General features: G+C 45.5%; 1 non-coding gene across 1 annotated transcript; it reads right to left on the bottom strand.

The window, feature by feature from the left end:
- Positions 1-13,419: 13,419 nt before the first annotated feature.
- TRNAC-GCA (transfer RNA cysteine (anticodon GCA)) lies at positions 13,420-13,492 on the bottom strand. Its single transcript has one exon. It is a non-coding gene; the product is annotated as a tRNA-Cys (tRNA).
- Between the last annotated feature and the right edge of the window lie 10,557 nt (positions 13,493-24,049).

The following is a 24,049-nucleotide window of genomic DNA, read 5'->3' as shown; positions in this document are numbered from 1 at the left end:
GTAATGTTCACTGCACAAACTCAGGAATGCAAGACGTATTTATACCTTTGTATTTTTCTACAGTGAACTTGATTTTTGTCTCAAGCCCCATTTATACTTGAGTAGTCTGTCCTATCTTTCACCAGGGTCATGGGCAACTTCTGGAAGTTTTTTAGAGGCTGATTCATTGACCTTTATTTACCCTCTTCATCCCCCCTTATCATGTCTTGTTCTCAGTCATTGCTAGTTGCTCTTGCAGAGGCTCTTACGTGAATCCCATGGACCTTTCTCAGGGTGTATCTTTATGACCTTGCCTTTTCTCGTGACTTCCTTGGCCTCTGGGATGTCTGTCTCTTTCCCCCTCCAAACTCTCTGCATCCCCCAGTCTCCATCTGTCTTGCTTCTTGGTGCTCCCAAAGATCTCACTCTTGGCCTTCTCCTCTTATCGCTTTAGAGACTCTTTCATTCTCTGGAATTTCATTATTTCTCAGTTTAAACCACTCTCAGTAAGTTACTAACCCCATCAAACCTCTCTGGGTGTGTGTGTGTGCCTTCTCAGCCGTGTGCTACTCTTTGTGATCCAGTGGACTGCAATCCACCAGACTCCTCTGCCCATGGAATTTTCTAGGTAAGAAAACTGGTGTAGGTTGCTATTTCCTTCTCCAGGGGAACTTCCGAATCCAAGGATTGAACCTGTGGCTCTTGTGTCTCCTGCATTGGCAGGGGAATTCTTTATCACTAGCACCACTTGGGAATCAAACCTCTATTCCTATGTTAAACTCCTCTCCTAAGCTTCTTTTGACGAATACATGTCAAGAGTTTTATGCATGCCAGGATTTGCCCTAGATTGGATTCAGAGATGAGCAAAGCCCACTGTTTTTTGAAGACATTGGCTTTTGGACATCTCAACTGGGGTAACATATGCACGACTCTTACTGAACTCATGCCGTAACTCACCGTCTCACCCACACCTGCTCTGGTGCCGGTGTTTAGTTCATGGTGTTATCATCCAGCTAGTTGCTCTGGGTAGAAACTCAGGGGTTATCCTAGACCAGCTCTAACCTCAATCTCTACGTCCTCTGATCTTTTTCAATGAATGTTTCTGAATCTTTATGCTGACCCTCTGCTTTCTCAGCACAGCTCTAAACTTGGTTTCACCCCCTGGTTAAAACTTCCGAGGGCTTCTCCTGGTGTCTGGAGTAAACTGCAGATACTCTACTGTGATATCCGTGTGATATCCTGTGTGTCCTGGCAACCTTGCTCACTCCTCTTGCTGTTTCTCTGCCATTCTGTGTCTTGCTTTCGAGCACTGAGCTGCTTGTAGTTTAGCCACCTTAATTGTTTTTTAGGTGCATGACTCCCCTTGCTTGTAGTCCCCTATTCTGATTTCTCACTTACCTAGTTCCATTTTTTCTTTAAACCTAACCTCAAGCATCAGTATCTCAAAAAACATTTCCTGGTCTCTCTCTCCCCACCTCATTGTACTTCGACACCCTGGGTTCTATGCAATCATACCAGTCTGTCCATGTCTTTCCCATTATACATCCCATTGTTTTATTTGTCCACATATGTCTACCATTGGAATTGAAATAAATGTTGAAAAAATTAAGTTAAAAATCCCATGTATGTGCTTAGCTATTTTATGTTACTTACTCAATCACGCTGGCTTAGAAGAATTGTGGGGCAGGGGAAAAATGTGTCCACAGGATTGTCTAAAGTGCCCAGCTGGGCCAAGAACTGAAATTTCACCTCTGACCTCCTGACTTTCCATCCCAGGCCCTGACTTTAAGACCACAGCAAAGCTCCCAGAATTTCAAGGCATGGGACAATCTCTCTGCCCCACAGATTAATTTTAGAGTCATTGAAATTCTGCCAGCTCTGGGGGCAATGATTGGGAGCCAGGCTGACAACCAGCAAAGGAGGAAATTACTCTGTGTCTATTTCAAGATGAGGGAGCTGTAACCACTGGTGCCTCCCCCAGTGATGCTGTTCGAAAAAACATAAATTTAATACTTTCGTGAAACTCAATCTTCTAACCATAAGTGTTTCAGGGCTCTCTTTGATGTTCAGGAAAAGTTTCCTGGTGCCAATGTCTTTTGCACATATGGTGTGAAAGCCTCCTTGCACGTGAGTCCAGCATCTTGGGTCCCCGGCTATCTGAAAGGAAGAATTAACACTTGTTTCAATAATGCAACAAATATTTATTCAGCGTCTGCTATGTTTGAAGCACACTGTGCTGCGGAAGGATGAACACAGATTCTGGGTCAGTTGAAAAATCCTCTCTTGGCCCCTCAGTGGCCAAGGATCATTGTCAAATCCTTTCTTCCCTTGAGCGTTGGTCTCCTCATGTGTGAAATGGGCTTATGAGATCGACCTTTCAGGGATACGAGAAAGATTGTATAAGGTAGAGTGAGAAAGATTGTATAAGGTAGAGTGAGAAAGAGCCTGCCTAGCACAGTGCCTGGTACCTAATTCTTTATTTAAGATAAACAAGGAGAAGCCAGTTTCCTACAAATATAATTTAGCTGACAAGTGGTAGCTCTTCTTTTAGGACAAGTAGCATTAAAAACCCTTAGAGATGCATCGATTGGAAATGTATTTGGCTGCAGAGACACAAAACCAGTGGCGGATCAGTAAATGATTAACAATTGACTCTGGGGAAAAGTGAAACCCCAATTTGTAGTGTTTGCTGTTTTTTACAGTGGAAATACACCCACCATGGCTGGTTTTAAGCTACCAGTGTGATGGAACTTGATATGGAGTTGTAAAGATATATAGTATCTAGTACAGTATATACTATGTACATAATATGGAATGGGGAGATAAACAGAGGGATATAGTCTCAGGAGCATAGAGAGTAGTAAAACTTTAAGTGAGTGAAAGTCACTCAGCTGTGTCTGACTCTTTGTGACCCCATGGACTATACAGTCCATGGAATTCTCCAGGCCAGAATACTAGAGTGGGTACCCTTTCCCTTCTCCAGGGGATCTTCGCAACCCAAGGATCAAACCCAGGTCTCCCACAATGCAGGCAGATTCTTTACCAACTGCGCTATCAGGGAAGTCCCTAAAACTTGTGCAATATTTAAAATATTGCAAATATTGTAAAATTTTTTAATAATTCCCTCTCAGAAGTTGGTTGAGTCAGCTCCAGCACACAAAGTCCTACCATAGTGACTTAAACATGTCATATTTTATTTGTCTTACGTGACCTGAAGTTCAAGGATGGCCAGCCCAGGGTGAAGCATCGGAGACCCAGACTGTGCTGGCCCGAGCATGAGTCCTTCATCCTCATGGATATCACTGCAAGACTACAGAAAGGCTGCCATCCCACCGGACGCTGTATCCACATCCCATGCAGCAAGAAGGGGGAAGGAGAGAGTGAAGCATGTTTGTTTGAGAAGAGACACTGTATAGTTCCGAATTGCTGCTGTAACAAACTGCCACAAACTTAACACCAAAATAGCAATGGTTAAAACAGCACAAGTTTAGAGATCAGAATTCCAAACGGATTCCCAGTGGGCCAAGGTCAAAGACTGAGCAGGGCTGCATTCTTTTTTTCTGGAGACTCTGGGGGAGAATCTGTTTCCTGGATTCTTCCAGCTTCTAGAGGGGACCCACATTCCCTGGCTTGTGAATCCCTCCAGCAGGGCCTGGTGTGTCCCTCATTACGTCACTCTGCCTCTGATATTGTCACATCTCCTTCTCTGATTCTACTGCCTCCCTCTCTCACTTGTAAGGACCCTTGTGGTAGCAAAGGGCCCATTGGATAATCCAGAATAAGCTTCCCATTTCAAAATCCTTGCCTTAATCTCATCTGAAAAGTCTTTTTTTTTTTTTTTTTTTTTTTTTTTTTGCCAGAGGAGGAAACTTTCACAAGTCCCAGTGTTTAGGACACGAACAACTCTGGGGACCATTTTTATGCCTACCCTAAACACCTTCCCCAGGGACAATTTCCTATCACCCACTGGCCACAGCTGGACTGTCCCAAGGCCATCCCTAGTTCAAGGCAAGCCAGAAGATCAAGCTTTAGCTTTTAGAGAAACACAGAAAATGTGGATAAGGCAGTTGCCTAGTCACTCAGTTGTGTCCGACTCTTTGAGACCCCACAGACGGCAGCCCTTGAGTCTCCTTAATCCATAGGATTCTCCAGGCAAGAATTATTGGAGTGGGTTGCAATTTCCTTCACCAGGGTAAGGGTAAGGGGCTGGAAATGACCATTGGAATGTGACAGCCAACCAGTGTTGTCTGCCACGCTGGGGAACGATTAGCGAACACCTAAACAGTTCTGTTCAGGGGGAAGGACAGCTCAGTCTCCTCTGAATCAATGGAATTGTTTTTTTTTTTTTTAATAGAGTACTATCCTAAATTGGTCGTTGGTGGGCTTACTATATTAAAGGTCATTGTCCAAGCATGCTTCTTGCTTGCCTGCTGCACTCCTCTGTCTCAAGCGTCCTGGCCTGTTTTCTGGCAGAGGAGATGGGTTAGGGCGCTTGCTTTTGTGTCTCACACAGGCTGGATGTGAAGCTGATCCCCACGCTTTTCACATCAGGCAGGAAGCAATAGGATGCAGCCTTGTGACCAGCTACTTTCATGGATCCACCAAGAATCACTCTGGAAAAGTTACAGACCTCTTCTGTCCTCTCTCCATTTGTTAGACACCATAATGGGAGGGCCCAGTGGGTAGGGAGTCAGGTGAGTAAAAGTGAAGTCGCTCAGTCATGTCCGACTCTTAGCGACCCCATGGACTGCAGCCTACCAGGCTCCTCCGTCCATGGGATTTTACAGGCAAGGGTACTGGAGTCGGGTGCCATTGCCAAAGGCATCTGAAGATCAAATACGGTGACTTAGAGAGTAGAGTTACCTTTAGGGGAGGAGGGACTTCAGGGTGCAGCTGACACCATAGCTCCTCATTGGCTTTGCCATGGGACCTGAGTTTTCCCACATAATAGGAAATATGGCATGCAAAAATTTGTAACTGGAAGGACTCCTTTTTGGGGGGGCTTTTGTGAAGTACTTTATTTTTAAGAACTTATATGCCTTTAATTGAAGGAGGATTGCTTTGCAATATTGTGTTGGTTTCTGCCATACATCCACATGAATCAGCCATAGGTTCCTCTTGAACCTCCCTCCCACCCCCCACCCCATCCCACCCCTCTAGGTTGTCACAAAACCTGGTTTGAGTTCCCTGTATCATACAGCAAATTCCCACTGGATATCTATTTTACATATGGTAATGTATATGTTTCCAAGCTATTCTTTCCTTTCCATTCATCCTACCCTCTCCTTCCCTCTTCCCCTGTTCTCTGTGTCTGCCTCTCCATTACCAGTGAAGTCATGTCCGACTCTTTGCGACCCTGTGATCAGTTGCCTGCCAGGCTCCTCCATCCATGGAATTTTCCAGGCAAGGGTACTGGAGTGGGGTGCCTCTCCATTGCTGCCCTGCAAATAGTTTCAGCAGTACCGTCTAGATTTTTAGATGGTAGAATTCTAGATTCTATATATGCGTTAATATACATTATTTATTTTCCTCTTTCTGACTTACTTCACTCTGTGTAATAAACGCTAGGTCCATCCACTTCATTAGCAAGGACTCAAAAGTGTGGAAGGATTTTTTTTTAAATTAATTAGTTTGGCCGTGCTGAGTCCTAATTGTGGCATGTGGGATCTAGTTCCCTGACCAGGGATTGAACCCTAGCCCCTGCTTCAGGAGCCCAGAGCCTTAGCCACCCGACCATCAGGGAAGTCCCCTGGAAGAACTCTTGATCTCCAACTTGGTTCCTGCAAACAGAATAGAAGCCAAGAGAAAACGGCTTCTCTTCTCCTTACCAATAGAGAAGTAGTAAACATGGCAACACAACAAAGCCAAATGAAAATTTTCACATTCCAGGAAAGTGTTGACCATTTCTCACTAAGTCGATGTCCCTTTTCCTTGGCCATGTGGCTTGTGTGATTTATTTCCCTGACCAAGGATCGAACCTGGGTCCTTGGCAGTTAAGAGTGCAAAGCCCTAACAACTAGACTGCCAGGGAATTCCCTCTGTGCCCCTTTCATAAAGTAAGACACTTCAGAATTGACTGTCCTCAAAAGCACTGTTTTCCTTAGAAACTTCTAGGCGTCTTCGTCTTGGCACCAAGAACTGGTGTAACAATGCATCTCTCTCTCTGAAGCTCAGCTACAGAGGCTGTATTAACTTGCACAGCGTAAGTATTTTCTTTCTCCCTTTCTTCCTCAGTCCTGATTGTGTCATACAACCTTTATGCATATATGTAGGAGCTTCCATGGTGGCTCAGTGGTAAAGAATCCGCCTGCTAGTGCAAGAGACTCGGGTTCAATACCTGGGTCAGAAAGATCCCCTGGAGGAGGCCATGGCAACCCACTCCAGTATATCCTTGCCTGGAGAATCCCAAGGACAGAGGAGCCTGGCAGGCTACAGCCCATGGAGTCGCAGAGAGTCAGATGTGACTTAAGTAGGAGCAACAGATGTTTCCTTTGGGCAAGCAGGTGAAGTAAGGATTGATTTGAAAACCAGAAGAACGAGTGAGAGAGAGAAAAGCTAGAAAATCAGGTATGGGCAAGCAGGGGAGGCCAGAACATTCAGAGGGGGCAGGGAAGGGAGAAGCCACATTCAGAAAGATAGGCCGAGCCACAGAAAGCAGGAGGCTGCTTGGATAAACACTTGACATCTCTATATAGTGCTGAGGCCGCAGGAGGCCCGGAAGGAATTTGCAGGGAAGAGATATTATAGACTGAGAACTTCCCTTTTGAGCCTCCCTAAACAAGGGCTTCGTATGCATATGGAGTGGTGTGGTTTGGGTGCTGCTGTTTCTCCTTCTGTAAACCGCATGTGCTGCAGAAATGAAGCCAGCCTCCCCGGGAGGGGGCTGAGGACACGCGGGCCCCTGCCACGGGCTCTGTGCCTCTTAGGGCTCCCCCAGCCATTTGAGACTCCAGGGGTTTACCGTTCGGACCCCGATGTCCAATTTGTCTTTGTCCCTTCCTCTTCTCTGCCACGCAGGGGTAGCCTGGGTCACTCAGTTCATTCAGTTCAGTTGCTCAATCGTGTCCGACCCTTTGTGACCCCATGGACTGCAGCACACCAGGCCTCCCTGTCCATCACCAACTCCCGGAGTCCACTCAAACACATGTCCCCAGGATCTTGTGAATCCACTTAGACACGTCAGCAGTAGGAGCCTTCAGTATGTGTCTGATTTGTTCAGCACAGTGATTGAAGCCACTTCCTGGTGACAGGGCATCCATCTTAGCAAATGGTGTGGGGTCAGTGAGAGCCAGAGACGCTTAACCTGAACGTGTGATCTTTGCTCAAAGACATTGGAGAGTGTGGCAGGACAGATTTGCTTTTTTAAAAGTTGTGGTGAAACATTCACAATGTAAAATTGACCATGCTAATCATTTTTAAGTGCACAGTTCAGTGGCAGTCTATTGATACTGTTGTTCAGCTATCACAACCATCCTCTTCAGAACTTTCCTAGTTTCCTGAAAGGAAACTCTGTTCCCATTAAACCATAGTTCTCCTTTCTAGAAATGAGGGAGAGGAACCTAGAGCCTGCTATACAGAGTGAAGTCAGAAAGAGAAAAACAAATATCATGTATTATCGCATGTATATGGAATCTAGAAAGATGGTACTGATGAACCTGTTTGCAGGGCAGGAATAGAGACACAGACATAGAAAACAGCCTTATGGACACAGAGGGGAAGGAGAGGGTGGGACGCCTTGAGAGAGTAGCACTGAAGCATATACACTCAGTTCAGTTCAGTTTAGTCGCTCAGTTGTGTCCGACTCTTTACAACCATGGACTGCAGCATGCCAGGCCTCCCTGTCCATCACCAGCTCCCGGAGTCTACCCAAACTCATGTCCATTGAGTCGGTGATGTCATCCAACCATCTCATCCTCTGTCGTCCCCTTCTCCTCCTGCCTTCAATCTTTCCCAGCACCAGGGTCTTTTCCAATGAGTCAGCTCTTCGCATCAGGTGGCCAAAGTATTGGAGTTTCAGCTTCAACGTCAGTCCTTCCTTATGTTACTCTTTGCCATTTCCTTCTCCAGGGGTAAAAATAGATAGTGGGAAATTGCTGTTTAACACAGGGAGCTTGACTCTGTGCTCTATGATAACTTAGAAGGGTAGGGGTGGGAGGGAAGTTCAAGAGTGAGGGGACATATGTATACTCATGGCTGATTCACATTGTCGAATGGCAGAAACCAACACAATATTGTAAAACAATTATCCTTCAATTAAAAATAAAGTTAAAAAAAAGCAGGTAAGCAAGCAACAAAAAATAACAATAGTTCTCTGTTTCCCTGCCCCACCTCAACCTCTGGCAAGCACCGTTCTCCTTCTGTTTCGATGAATCTGACCACTCTCAGGATCTTGTAGAAGTGGACTCATACACTATTTGTCCTTTGGTATCTGACATTTCACACAACACAATGTCTTCAAGTGGGCTTCCCAGGTTGTACTAGTGAAGAACCTGTCTGCCAGTGCAGGAGATGTGAAAGACGTGGGTTTTATCCCTGGGTCAGGAAGATCCCCTGAGGGAGGAGAGCTTGGCAATCCACTCTAGTATTCTTGCCTGGAGAATTTCATGGATGGAGAAGTCTGGTGGGCTATGGTCCATAGAGTCGCACAGAGTTGGACATGACTGAAGCGTCTTAGCACACATGCAGTGTCTTAAAGGTTCATCTCTGTTATAATATGTGTCAGAGTTTCACTCCTTTTTCTGGTCAAATGATATTCCATTGATACACCCTATTTTGTTTATCCATCCATCTGCCATGAAATGGTATCCCATTGTGGTTTTGATGTGCATTTTCCTAATGATCAGTGAGGTTAAGCATCTTTTCATGGGCTCATTGGCCATTTGTGTGTCTTCTTTGGGGGAAATATCAATTCATATCCTTTGCCCCCTTTTAAATGAGGTTGTTTGGATTTCGTTGTTGAGTTGTACAGATTTTTGGATAACAGACCAAGGACCAGTGAACTGTGATATTTAGAGTCAGTCCCTGGTAAACAGGTCTGCACATCCTTCCCTCATTTCAGGTGCAAGATTTTTCAAGCATCATTCATAGATTTGTTTCTGGGATATTGCAATCTCATTTCATCACCTTGACAATGACTGGATATTTCCATTCAAAGGCATCCATGATAGTGGTGTTGCATTGTTTTAGAAAGAGAGAATCTACAGAAGGAAGAATCGGAAATCCAGCTGCTGGTCCAGTTTGAATCTATAATGTCGACTTGGGCAGAGGGCCTGAAGTGGTAGAACCCAGGATGTCCATGTTCTAATTATCTTCTGACCACTGTAGGGAAAAGAGCCATCTAGCCTACCTCATTGGCAGTTTTGCTGCCCAAGCCATATCATTTTGGAGAAACAGGGTGGCTGTCTGTACAGAATGCTATGGAACATAAAAAAACAGAGAAGCTCAGTCTCATTGCAGGGGTCAAAGGCAGGGTGGGAGTGGAGTGGGGAGAAACTCCAGCCTCCAGGTACCCTCAAAGCCTTCCACAGGGTTCTGAGAATCCCAAGAAGGCAGTCCATCTTCTGTCCTCTAAGAACTTGCCCTTTTGGAGTTGTGTGGCTTTAGCTTCATTCCTCTCCCAGTCTTTATCTCGACAGCAATATGGTTTCTGGGCTTTGCTTGTCAAAGCTTTTCACCAGGGATGGTGGTATCTGCTGGTGCCTGCTTGAGGCTGATGAAACTGGCCTCAGGCACATCTTGACCAAATGATGCCTCAGCTTGCTGGTTTCAAGGTTGCGGGTACCTTACACTTAACATGTCCCATTCATCTAACTTGTATTTGCTTTCGTATGACAGCCCCTGATCACAAGTCAGACTCAGACGCTATGTACAGGACCTCAGGGCTGTCTGATTGACAGTGTGAGCTGTAGCCAGACCCACCATGGATGCAGGCACATTGCCTCTGGTTGAGCTCATGTAAAGAACTCATGAGATTTTCCCCACCAGTGTACTCTTCTCACTCTCCCTTATGAAAATAAGTCTCATTGGGGTTCCCCTTGCCAGCTGTGAATAAACCTCAGGGTAGGCACAGGTGAGGCTCAGACTGGGACCCCATTACATTATTTTGAAAAGAAAAACACTGTGTTTTGGCTACTCACTCATTTTCCTCTGGAGATGATTCTAGCACAATGGTATATCTGTGTTTCAAATTGCAAGATCTACATTTCATCCCTCCAATCAGAATATTCCCATGTATTTGGGAATTTTAATCTTAAAATATTTTACTCTGTTCATATATGTGTATATATGAACTTATTTTTAAATATATATATATATATATATTTATATTGGGAAGATCATGACTTAGAAGTCATGACTGACTTTTACTTTCACTTTATTGAAAGTAAAAGTCACTCAGTCATGTACAACTCTAGGTAAGAATACTGAGGCAGGTAGCCTTTCCTTTCTCCAGGGGATCTTCCCAAGCCAGGGATTGAACCCAGGTCTCCTGCATTGCAGGTGGGTTCTTTACCAGTTGAGTCACAAGGGAAGCCCAAGAATACTGGAGTGGGTAGCCTATCCCTTCTCTAGCAGATATTCCCAATTGAACCAGTGTCTCGTGCATTGCAGGTGGATCCTTTACCAACTGAGCTATCAGGGAAGAAGGTGGATTCTTTACCAACTGAGCTATCAGGGAATAATGTATAATTTATGTATCATAATTAAATATATATTATATTATATATAAACAATATAATTTATATATTTGTTATTTATTTAATTAAATAAACAATATAGATTTAATTATGATATATAAATTATACATTATAGCTGCTTTGAAATATACATGAATAAATATAACTTTTAATGGGGTTGCCCTAGTGGCTTACTGGTAAAGAATCAGCTTGCCATTGTAGGCGATGCAGGTTCGATACCTGGATCAAGAAGATCCCCTGAAGGAGGAAATGGCAACCCAGTTCAGTATTCTTGCCTGGAGAATCCCATGGACAGCAGAGCCTGGTGGACTACAGTTCATGGTATCACAAAAGAGACACGACTGAGTGACTAAACAACAGCAACAAATCATTATTAATATATTCATTTCCCAGTCCTCCCAAGGAGATTGGTGAACCTAGAATATTTAATGGAATTTGGAGTCTTTCTGGAATAACTAAAAAAACAGTCATTAAAGGATAACGGGGTGCAGTTATTAACGTTAAGCCTCCTCTGCATTCTATTCTCAGAAACAACCCTGGTGGAGAGGAAACCAACGCTAGTTGGTGTAATATTGGGACTTACAGACGGGGGAAGGCAAAGTGTGTGCTCATCGAAGAAATAGTTCCTTTTTTGACTTGGCTTTAAATGGCATTATAATCGAAACTGGAAGAAGCACTTGCGGTTAATTTAACAGATCCGGTCGTGAAAGGACCTCTGGACAAATGTCCAAACTTTCCATTATACAAACAGGGAAGCTGCACAAATGGGGAAAATGAGTAGCTGGAACTCAAATCCTAAGAGAAAATGTCACTTGTTCATCATCTGTGGCCAAATAAGTCCATGCAGGTAGTTCTGAATCACAGTCATTACCCTCAAACTGTTTGCTCGTGGTTGTCGCTGACGGTTAATGGCTCGTGGTATTTACCTTTCCAGAGTCTAACATTTTAACGTGTAACAGAACACTGATGCGCAGGAAGAAGACGGTTTGACTGTAAAGTCAGCTCTTCTCTAAGACCATCTAGAAAACTGAATAGGCAGAACCCTTTTACCTAGGGTCCTTGGAAGGACTGCAGCCTCTGATATCATATGAATTATTTTATGCACAGGCTATAGGTTTGTGCATTTTCTTTAGGCAGAGGATCTATTTATCCTGGACTCTCTTAGCTGGATAAGAGAGAAGCATTGAGCATAAAGGTAATTTATTGGCTTGTTTTCCATGGGCTCATACCCAGGATACTAATAGCTTCCAGAATGGCTCACTATGGTTGTTCTGTTTCTCGACTTTCTCCACTTCTCCACTCAGCTTACTTCTCACTTTATTCCGACTCAAGGTTCTTTGTGCTTGGTAAACAGAAAGGCCACCAATGGGACTTCCTTGGCGTCTGTGGTTAAGACTCCAGGCTTCCACTGCTGGCGGCATGGGCTCAATCCCTGGTTGGGGAACCTGCATCCTGCAAGGCATGTGGTGTGGCCAAAAATTTAAAAAAAATAAAAAAGAAGCTCTCTTTATTATTTTTTATTGAAAAGAAAGTCAAGTGGCTCAGTCCTGTCTGACTCTTTTCGACCCCGTGGACTGTAGCCTACCAGGCTCCTCTGTCCATGGGTTTTTCCCAGGCAAGAATACTGGAGTGGGTTGCCTTTTACTTCTCTAGGAGATCTTCCTGACCCAGGGATTGAACCCAGGTCTCCCGCATTGTAGGCAGACACTTTACCCTCTGAGCCACCAGGGAAGTCCGTTTTTATTGAAAGGCCACCAACAATGCTATACTTACATCTCCCAGCTTACACTGCCTAGTAGGCAGAGAGTGACTCTCAGGCCCCTATCTAGGTCATACGGACATGCCTTCACCATTCGTTGGGTTTTAGGGCGTTGAGCCCCTCTGGTTGAGCCACCTGGGTCACTTTTGCACCCTGCGCCCTCACAATGATAGGGACCCACGTGGAGTCGGGGAGGGGTTCCCCCCCCCCACTGGGTGCAAGAAGAAGGGAGATGGGAAAGCCCACAGAGCAGATAAAACTATACCAAAAATAGGCCATCACTCACCAGACTTTCAAAGGATCTGTGATCAAAAAGGTCAAGAAGCTTAGGTCTTCTTAGAGTCAAAGGCCATACCATGGATTTCCTATGAGGTCATGTTCAACACTCTGCTGGCCTAACTGAAGAAGATGGGACATTTGGAATGGAATTTGGATGGAACACATTTTGCTTCAGCCATGCAAGTGTGCTCTGGGTACTCACTCTGCAAAATGGCTAGTGATTTCAGTTTCCTTTTAGGAGACATTATCGTGTTTGGATTTCCTTCACCTGCACAAGTCTGCCGATCGAGTCTTTCCAAATGACTTGGAACAGATAAAAACAAATAAAAGATCCTGTGCTCTGTAAAATGTAGTTTTAAGCATGATGAACTTTATCATGGTCTGACCGTCTGTGACTGCATCCCTGGAAACTCTCCATATAATTTCCATTAACCAGAACTCAGGGAGATCTCAAATGAAGGATATTTTCTTCCCTCACTCTCAGTGCCTGGAACCCTGCTGTGGTGCACATACAAGGGGCTCAGCACCTTTACAAAATCACATGGACACTCAGGTTGTTTGCCTTCTCTTCTGGAATAAAAGTGAAGTCGCCCAGTTGGGTCCGACTCTTTGAGACCACATGGGCTGTAGTCTACCAGGTTCCTTCATCCATGGGATTTTCCAGGCAAGAGTACTGGAGTGAATTGCGATTTCCTTCTCCAGGGGATCTTCCCAAACCCAGGGATCGAACCCGGGTCTCCTGCATTGCAGGCAGACGCTTTACCATCTGAGCCATCAGGGAAGCCCCAAACTGAAAACCTAGCTATAAAGAGTGAATGAATGAGTGAAAGTTGTTCTGTAGTGAGCAACCCCATGGACTATACAGTCCATGGAATTTTCCAGGGCAGAATAGCCATTCTGCTTCCCCAGGAGGTAGCCATTCCCTTCCCCAGGGGATCTTCCCAACTCAGGGATCAAACCCTGGTCTCCTGCATTGCAGGTGGATTCTTTACCAGCTGAGCCATCAGGGAAGCCCATAAAAGAAGTGCTGTTTTAGGCCATTCTAAAGAGGGGTGTTAACCTCTCCCTGGCTTAATAGAAAACACCTCCCCAAGAGAATGGAAATTAGACAATGTTCTGTGTAGATGTTGCCCTCTGGAGAAGGGAATGAGTTTCCATTGGTCTTAATTAGGGGATCTGTTTTAATGCTCCATTGAACTGCTTTCTGATGGCCCACCAGAGTCCATGAGAGTGATGTTAAGCATTATGGCTTTCTGCGTGAGATATCCAGTGGGATGGCATGGGGTGATGGAGCTACAAAGAGAAGGGGAAAAGGAAAGAGATAACCAGAATGCCCTGCATCTTGGTTCTGGTGCTGGTCCACTCTCCTGTCTAAGCAGGAACAGTGTTGGGTCAATAGACCACCAGCTGACCACTCCCACAGGGAGCTAAGCTCTGTCACTGGGAGAATTCTACCTGCTGCCTTCCCTCAGGGCAACTAAAGGCTCAGGAGACTTAGGAGACCAAAGTGCTACTTGAGATGATAAACTGAGCCTCTGGAAGTGCTTAACTGGGTGGTCGGGGGAGGAAAGAGGGATACCTCTATTGCACAAATTGCATTTATCAGTTGAAAATCAGTGAGTTGACAGGACAGGAGAGTCAATGCAGGCACCACTCTCATCCATCTAGAGTAAAGACAGCCTGCTCCTCTGCAAATCACAGAGGCAGGAGCCTGAGAATGACATTTCCCAAAATTTCTTGCAGCAATGTTTCAGATTGGACTGCGTCAATGACCACAGGCATTAAGGTATGATTCACCAGCGCACAGAGGCCAAATTAATGTTATTGCTTCTCTGGTGGTGATGGGCACATGCGTAGGTTTTGGCAAATGAGATGCTTTGGGATGACCCCAGATGTTATCCTTGGATAACCTGTCTTTTTGCTGCCCATGATTATCAGCAGTGGTTGTTCTGTGACTCCAGCTTTCTAATCCTCTAAAATTAGTGGTGAATCTAAGAGCTGGTGGGAGCTCTAACTTTCTCTTCTACAGCTCTTCCAATGGTCTTGTTAGAACCTATTTCCCTTCCAGTTTGAAATACCTACAATGCATTTTTTTCTAATTGATTCTTAATGGCTACTCGTTGTTGTTCAGTTGCTAAGCTGTGTTGGGTTCTTTGACACCCCATGGACTGCAGCACACCAGGCTCCTCTGTCCTCCAATATCTCCCAAAGTTTGCTCAAGTTCATGTCCATTGAGTTGGTGATACTATCTAATCATCTCATCCTCTGCTGCCACTTCTCCTTTTGCCTTCAATCTTTCCCAGCATCAGGGTCTTTTACAATGAGTCAGCTCTTTGTATCAGGTGGCCAAAGTACTGGAGCTTCAGCTTCAGCATCAGTCCTTGCAATGAATATTTAGGGTTGACTTTCCTTAGGACAATTGGTTTGATCTTGGTGTCCAAGGGACTCTCAAGAGTCTTCTCCAGTACCATAATTTAAAAGCATCTATTCTTCGGCACTCAGCCTTCTTTATGGTCCAACTCTCACATCTGTACATGACTACTGGAAAAACCATAGCTTTGACTATAAGGACCTATAAGGACTATAAAGACCAAAGTGATGTCTCTGCTTTTTAATATGCTATCTATAAGTATGGACAGAACTATTCAAATCCAAGTTTGGTGAGAGTGGAGGCCACTCCAGTGTTAAAATACACCTCAACTCCACATTTTTGTGTGTGTGTGGGGTGGAGTCCAGACAGCCACTCTCACTTCAAAGATGCTTTCTTTAAACCCTATATATAGTGCACTAGGTGGTGAAAGTGCTACGTTGGCCACTCATACAGTTAGGATTTTTTTTTTAATCAAAGAATGTAGTTTTTCAGGATGTGAGCTCTCTCAGTGTGAGGCCAAGATGGCAAGGGATGAGGGACCAGGGGGAAATACCAAAAGCAAAGGAGTAGCAGTTTTTGCTTTGCCAGGTTCACATAAGCATTACATATACTTTTCTTCACTTAACTGTCTTCACAAGCTTTGTCTATCGCTCACTTACTTATTCAACAAATATTTCTTGAGTGTCCACCATACGACACAACTTTTACAAGTAGCTGTGTCATATCCATGAGTAGAACAAAATGAACGTGTCCTCCTTTGTGCTCTTATGCCAGCATGTGTCAGCACAGAGGGAGAAGACACGATATGCACAGGAAATAGATAACTTTAAAGTTGTGTTTAAGACAATACTGCTGGAAACGAAAAAAGTGGAGCAGGGTAAAGGGACTCAGACCTCCTCCAGGTGACGTGGGGGTGAGTGAGTTATTATTTTAAATATTTTCATCAGGGTAGGACTTATTGAGAAGATGACAGATGAGCAAAGACTTACAAAAGGTGAAGCAGGTGATGACTGGAGTATCGGAGGAAACAGCATTCCAGGCGGAGGGAATAGCCAGTGCAAACGCCCTGACGCAGGTGAGCGTCTAGAATCTTTAAGCAACATCAAAGAGGGTGATGTAGTTGGAGAGAAGTGACAATGGGAAGAGCCAAAGATAAAGTCAGAGAAATAACAGAATGCAGTGCAGACTGTGGGAGGGGGTGTGGTTCCTGCAGAAATTTTGAGGCCACGGAAAGGTTTTTGACTTTTACTTTGAATGGAAAGAAGAGCCATCAGAAGATTGTGAGTTAAAGAGTGACATGATTTGACCCATGCTATTTTTGGAGGCAAATTTACCTACAATAAAATGCATGGGTCTGAAGAGTATCATCTGATAAGTTTGGAAAACTGTGAAATCCATGAAACTATCACTCAAGTCAAGATAAGGAATATTTTTCTCACTCTTGAAATTTCCATCATCACTCTTATTATTTATTATGTTTATTATTTCTTCTCCCCTATTTTATATGGGTTTCATTCTTCTTTTTTGAGTTTCTAGAGGTGGTAGTTTAGATCTGGAGTTGGCAAACATTTTGTGTCAAGTGCTAGATGGTAAATACTTTAGGTTTTGGAGAACATATACTCTTTATTGCAATTACTTACAACTGCCATTGTAACACAAAGCAGTCATAGGCCATTTGTAACCAAATAAGCATGGCTGCCTTCCAATAAAACCATTAACAAAAATAGACAGCAACCCGGATTTGGCTTGGAGGCTGCAGTTTGCTGAGCCCTGGATTAGATCATTGATTTTGAATTCTTCCTTTTTCTTCTTGCTATTGTATTTTTTCAGCACTAAACTTTCCATTTGATTCTTATTTCTTTTCTGAGACTAGTTTTTCATTTGTTTTAAAAGTGAAAGTGAAAGTCGCTCAGTCATGTCCAGCTCTTTGCAACCCCATGGACTATAGAGTCCATGGACTACTCCAGGCCAGAATACTGGAGTAGGTAGCCTTTCCCTTCTCCAGGGGATCTTCCCAACCCAGGGATCCAACCCAGGTCTCCTGCATTGCAGGCAGACTCTTTACCAGCTGAGCCACAAGAGAAGTCCAAGAAAACTCAAGTGGGTAGCCTATCCCTTCTCCAGGGGACCTTCCCGACCCAGGAATTGAACCGGGGTCTCCTGCATTGCAGGTGAATTCTTTACCAACTGAGCTGTCAAGGAAGCCCATTTGTTGTAAGGCTATTTGTAATGGCACATTGAAGCATTCTTGCAATGCTGCTGCTTAGTCTTTCAGTAGTATCTGACTTTTTGTGACTCCATGGACTGTGGCCCATCAGGGTCCTCTGTCCATGGAATTTTCCAGGCAAGAATACTGGAGCAGGTTGCCATTTCCTACTCTGGGGGATCTTCCCTACCCAAGGATCGAACCTGCATCGTTTGAGCATCTCCTGCATTGCAGTCAGATTTCGGCCACTACCACCAGCTGGGAAGCCCATTCTTGCAACGGCTGCATTAGAATCTTGGGCAAAGAATTCTATCATCTGTATCATCTGGTGTGGAATCTGTTGACTGTCTTTCTCACTTAAGTTGAGATTTTCCTGGTTCTTGAGGGAAAGGGTGATTGTTCTGATGGAAACTCTGATAACTTGGGAGTTACGTTAGGAGCGCCTGGATCTTCTTTCAATTTTCTGTTGTCATCCACCTCCACTGAAGCCACTCTGGTGGGAGAGGTGGGTCCCAGGTGGTTGTGGAAGTCCAAATCTTCCACTTGGCCTCTGCTGATACCATCCTGGCTGAGACAAGCAGGGTGCTTAACATTTCCTGCTCATCAGGGAGCCTCTGCTGACACTGTGGAGTAGCTGTGTTATCGCTGGACGGTGGTGAAAGCTTGGCTGTCTGTGAGGTCTTGTCTGATTCCCAGCAGCAGGGCTGGGGAGGGGCACCTCTTTACTGCCAGGTAGGGGTGGGACTTCAGGCTCCTCTAGCTCTTTCCTGCCCAGCAGACATGAATGTCCCTCTTCTCTAAGCTGCCTTCTCTGATACCATCCTGGTGGAGGAGGTGGGTGTCTTATGACTGAGCGGTGAGGGTGGAAATCTAGGCTCCCCTCCTGGACTTCGTGGTGATGGTAGGAGTGGAGTACAGGTTTGTCTGTCTAGAATAGTACAGTTAGCATCTGAAAGTTTCCTGTCTTATTAGGTTGCACTTTATTTGGTCCTTTGGTTAGTTTTTTTTTTTTTTCCTGCACCTCTTGGGATATGGAGTTCCTGGCTTCTCTGCACCCAGTCTGCTGCTGCTGCTGCTGCTAAGTCACTTCAGTCATGTCCGACTCTGTGTGATCCCATAGATGGCAGCCCACCAGGCTCCCCTGTCCCTGGGATTCTCCAGGCAAGAACCCTGGAGTGGGTTGCCATTTCCTTCTCCAGTGCATGAAAGTGAAAAGTGAAAGTGAAGTCACTCAGTCATGTCCGACTCTTAGTGACCACATGGACTGCAGCCTACCAGGCTCCTCCATCCATGGGATTTTCCAGGCAAGAGTACTGGAGTGGGGTGCCGTTGCCTTCTCCGCTGCACCCAGTCTAGAATGACCGAAAACCCAGGGACGTCAGTGCCATGTTGTCCTTGAGGACCTGAGATCTCTAGTCAGCCCACCTTCTTCTCTGCATCCTGATACTCCTAACGACCTGCTCACAGTTGAACTTCAATGCCCTTTGCTCACCTACTTGCCTCCCATGGGGCCAGTTTAGCTGGATATCTTCAGCTCTTACCAAGTCCCTTTAAAGAGACACTGTCCTGCCCTTTTTAATAACTGGTAGATTTCTAGACTTCTTTCTGTGTTTCTCCTCTGGGTCTTTGTTTAGGCAATTTTGTCTGGATTTCCTCACCAGAGAATACCTCCTCTTTCCAAAGCCTGCTCAGCAGAGCCCTTAAGGATGTTCCCAATGTAGAGTAAATCTCTGTCTTCACTGATCCCCTGGAGTACTTTGTAAATAAATATTCCCATTCTAGAACCTCCACCATGTGCTGGGTGCAGAGCCAGGTGCCAGGACTCACAGGTGAATACGATTCAGTCTTCTTTCTCTAGGGATTTGCAGCCTGGTTTTCTTGCCACACTTCAGCGGAGTTTTTCGTTTCCATGGCTGTCTCCTGCCAGACCTAATGAAGACAGATCTATGTCTTCTACTGTTTCTGTTCTGCAAGTATCTAGTATCAGACATGACACATAATAGGGACTTAAATGCATGAAAAAAGTCTAATTATGCTAAGAATAGGACCTTCACTCTTGGAGCTTATTACCATCAACAGTTGGTTTGAGATTCCATGAATACCAAGCCGAGGACGCGCCATCCTGGATGTGATGAAGTATAAGCCACAGTGTTTGCACTCTCAGGAGTCAAAGTAGTTCTCTGTTCTAGAATTGTCCTCAGAATCATACATTGTAGGAACAATATGTCAGAGACCCGTTAATTAATCCAGTATTTCTAGAAGTGTGCTTATGTTAGACTGATGAAATGTAAGATGACTTTTAGTGGTAGACAGATGAATTTTTAAAATAGCTATTTATTTTGACTGCACATTAGGAAAATATACATAGAACACCCAAGATATCCTTGCTTGACAAGTGAGTGAGTACAAAGGCAAACATGAGACAATAATGTTTTAAATAATAGAACAGGGGCTCTTTTTCCTGGCTGTCCAGTTGTGAAGACTCCGAGCTTCCATTGCAGGGGGCATGGATTCGATCCCTGTTTGGGGAACTAAGATCCTGCATGTCACACAGCATGGCTAAAAAAATAAAGTTATGTTCCAAATGAAAAAAAAAAAAGGAATAGAAAAGCTAAGATGAAGCCACGATAAAGATCATGAAGTTAGGACATGAATGAGGACAGTTTGCTTATTTTACAGATGACTGAACCAAGGCAAGGAGGAATTTTGCTCAAGTTCGCACAGCTTGAGTGGCTGAGCAGGAATGAAGTCTCTGACCACCTTGGACTCCAGCTGGGGAAATTTCTGGGTCACATCTCCAGCTCTGTGCGGTTGTAGCAAAGGACAGGCTGGAGGGCAGGAATTTGGGTGTGGCCACCAGGTGGCCTGTTTGGAGCCGGAGAAGAGTGTGGGAGAGAAGGAGGAAACCAAAGGGAACAGAGAGGCCCGGGGCCTGATAATAAGCCTTCAGTTCGGTCTGGGCTGCAGACGGCCGGGTGGCGGTGGGTGGCCGCGCCCTGGTTACTCTCTGCGGGGGGCTGGGGGTTAGCATCACTCAAGACAGACAGCCGCCCTTAGCTACGGACTAATGCCAGTGGACCCTGCTACCAGCAAAGGGCCAAGGAAGAGATTTTTTTTTTCGCTCATATCCAGACAGTGTCTCTCTTTTTTATTTTGTTTCAGTGTGCAGCACTCTTTGGTGCCTTGGAGGTGGAGGTCTGTTCTCATCTCCCCGGCATGGGGTGGGCGGGGGGAGCTTTTCTTTGGGGATTGGATTGAAAAGGATAGCAGAAGGGATAGCCTTCTGCTCCCACCTCACACTTGCGGAAGACTGCAGCAGAGAACAAACCCAGCCCACCCCCCAGGACCAGTTCTTGAGAGAAACCTGACCTTGTCTACAGAGGCGTGAACTGTCTGAGCCGGTTGACTGGCTCTTCTGGGAGTCAAGGTTGTTTGGGCTTCCTTGATTTCTGCGGAAGGATATCTTCTTGAACGGTTGATATATATATTTTTTTAAGTATTTATTTATTTGGCTGTGCCGGGCCTAGTTGTAGCCATGCGGGATCTTCATTTGAAACCTGCAAACTCTTACTTGTGGCATGTGGGCATGTTCCCTGACCAGGGATTGGGAATCCTGCTTTGGGAGCATGGAGTCTTAGCCACTGGACCACCTGGGAAGTTGCTTGAACAGATGGATCTTTTAAGCCAGGATTTCCTGCAGAAAAGCCTACCCACCAGGCTCTCCTTAAAGAACACTTTTTTTTTTTTTTTTGCCGATTTGTTCAACTGATATATGTTGAGCACCAACCACACCTCAAATGCTCTCTTGGGCATTGGGGTGTGATAGAAAAGCAGGCAGCATCCTCACCCTCTTTCATTCTAGAGGGAAGACACCAATACCCCAGTAAAGGCAAGAGGAAATCGCATATAGATTGTGACTGGTGCTATGCAGGACAGACACCGAGGAGAAGCTGGAGAATGATAGGAGAGGCCTGGTTTGGAGGGGCAGGCAGGGCAGAGCCATGGGAAGAAGGGTCTGTAGGTCGAGACCCAAAATGTAAAGAAGTCAACCACCGCATGTGAGAAGCAGCGTGTGGAGCCATCTGCGTGGAGGGCACAAGGGCAAAGACTTGGCGGTAGGAGAGAGTGGCACCTTCTGGAAGGCCTGTGTGTCTGGAAAGTCATGGTGTGGAGTAGGAAGTGGGCCCTGGGGGGTAGGGGGAAGCTGAATGGTGGTGGTCTCTGCAGACTCCAGTGAGGAGGTTGCACTTTCTTGGAAGAGCAGTGGGAAGCCACTGAAAAGCTCATCACTGGGGGCCAGCCAGTGCTCACGGATGAAGGGAAGATGGAGGTCACCTGGCTCTCAGCGGACTCAAGCCCGAGCATCAGAAAGATGTACGGAGGCTGTGTTAGCCTGTCCTCTCCGTCCTCCTAGATTGTGAGGGGTACTCCCACCGTTGACAGTGGGACACTGTAAGTAACAGCCTAAGAGACCTCATTATATACAATGAAGCTGGTTCAAGACATAAAGCATCGTTTTCAATAAGTCCAATGAGAAATTTCCTTCACAGTCCAGCACTAGGAAAAAGTCTTCCCTCTTCTGAAGAGCAGAATGTGTCTCTTCCTCCTCTGTGACAGAAGGAATTACAGACCTGCCTCTCGTTGCTTTTCCCCTTTGGTTGCTAGGACACTTGGAGTAAAATATCCATGGCTCCCAGACCTGGAATGTAGCCTTCATGACCTAAATATTGTGATTCCACTTCCCATTATGGTCTTAATGTCCAGGTAAAAGAAATATAATCTTCTTGGTACTGCTTTTTTCCTACATCCTTTCTGTATTGAAGCTGTGTGGGTATCAAGTGGCTTCAGTCATGACCGACTCTTTGTGACACTGTGGCCTGTAACCCACCAGGTTCCTCTGTCCATGGGGTTCTCCAGACAAGAATACTGGACTGGGTTGCCATTCCCTCCTCCAGGGGATCTTCCTGACCCAGGGATTGAACCCACATCTCTTATGTCTCCTGCCTTGGCAGGCAAGTTCTTTATCACTAGTGCCACCTGGGAACCCATATTGAAGCGGCCATAAATTTTTTAAAAAAGGACTCTCTTCTCTCAGTGGTCCTCTGAATCACTATGCTACCTTGTTGCAGCCCAGGCCAGGGTCTCTCCCATTTTCTGGCACTCCATATCTCCATCCTTTGAGGGGCAGGGAGATTCCATGTCCTCCAAGAGCTCTTCCAGGTTTTCACCCTTCTCCAGGTTTCTCCAGCTCTTTGGTGAGTTCCACACTGCTTAGTCTCAAGCCCAGATTCACATTTTCCCTGTGTGTTAGTCTTCTCTTTCTAATGAGATTATATTTTAAAATTCAGGGACCAGCATTTGCTGAAACTACCACTGGTAAGGGGCTTGCAAGGTGGCACGAATGGTCAAGAACCCACCTGCCAATGCAGGGGATGCAGGAGACATGGGTTTGATCCCTGGCTCTGGAATATCCCCTGGAGGAGAGCATGGCAACCCACTCCAGTATTCTTGCCTGGAGAATCCCATGGACAGAGGAGCCTGGTGGGCTGTAGTCCATAGGGTCACAAAGAGTCAGACAGGACTGAAGCGACCTAGCACGCCTGCACATCATCGATAACATGCCTACTGGGTGCAAGGTCTAAATGAAAATTCACTTCCTAATGCTCACAACTACCCTGTGAGGAAGGGTGTTTGCCTCTTTTTTACAGACAAGAAAACTGAGGGGGCTAAAAGTTGCCTGTAAATATGACAAGAAAGAAAGTAGGTAGACCCAGGATACACACCCTGACTGGCTCCAAAGCTTGTTTTCTTGGGGCCACACCATTCCTTACCTTTTCTGAGCTCATTGTGGGGTCCAACAAGAGCTATCTCTCACATAACTGTAAGGCCACCTCCCACCTGCTCTCTGCCACTAGAAAAATCTTCCAATAGAGAGTAGGTTTTCATTTAGAGCAAGAAACCAAATTTTAGTGCAAACAACTCTCCCCAAATCCTCTTAGGCACTTTGCCATGGAACTATCGGGCATGTCATGGGGACTGGATTTCATGCTAGATGCTGGGAAGGATACAGAGGTCACTGACCCATGGTGTCTTTCCCCAATGGGCCCATAGTCAAGGGCTCAGCACAGATTCCTTTCTGAGCATCTGTTTTGAGTAGAGGGTAGTGGGAAGACTACTGCCCTTGTTAAAGTGGCAGAGAGACAGCAGGTGGGGGAGACAGTGCTGTTCAAGGCTGCGTTGTTCTTGGCTTACTCATGGAGAGAGAGCCAGAGGGGATAGAAAACAAGTTGCTATGAAAGTGCTTGAAAGGGTTTGTGCATCAGTTCAGTTCAGTCGCTCAGTTGCATCTGACTCTTTGTGACCCCATGGACGGCAGCACACCAGGCTTCCCTGTCCATCACCAACTCTGACAAAATGTGGTCCACTGGAGAAGGGAATGGCAAACCACATCAGTATTCTTGCCATGAGAACCCCATGAACAGTTTGTGTATCATGTGGATGCAAAATGTCCTTACTTTTTCCAATGGTCACTCACCCAGCAGCTAAGGCATGTGAGGGCAGTTTCAGGCTGTGCTTTTCAAACTGCACCCCAGGGTCTTCCTCCTTTTGATTCATCCACCATAAGAAATGTATGTTCGTGGCCCACTGCAGACTTACAGAAATTACATTTCTGAAGATAAGACTCAGGAATTCATTTTCCTGCCTCTCCCCCATCAGTTCTCATGCACCTAAAAGCTTGAGCATCAGAGGTATAAGGAAAA

The sequence above is a fragment of the Bubalus kerabau genome, chromosome 7 (assembly GCF_029407905.1).
Source record: "Bubalus kerabau isolate K-KA32 ecotype Philippines breed swamp buffalo chromosome 7, PCC_UOA_SB_1v2, whole genome shotgun sequence".
Lineage (NCBI taxonomy): Eukaryota > Metazoa > Chordata > Mammalia > Artiodactyla > Bovidae > Bubalus > Bubalus kerabau.
Note: the sequence above shows the minus strand (reverse complement) of the source record. Positions and strands in the feature narration are given on the sequence as shown.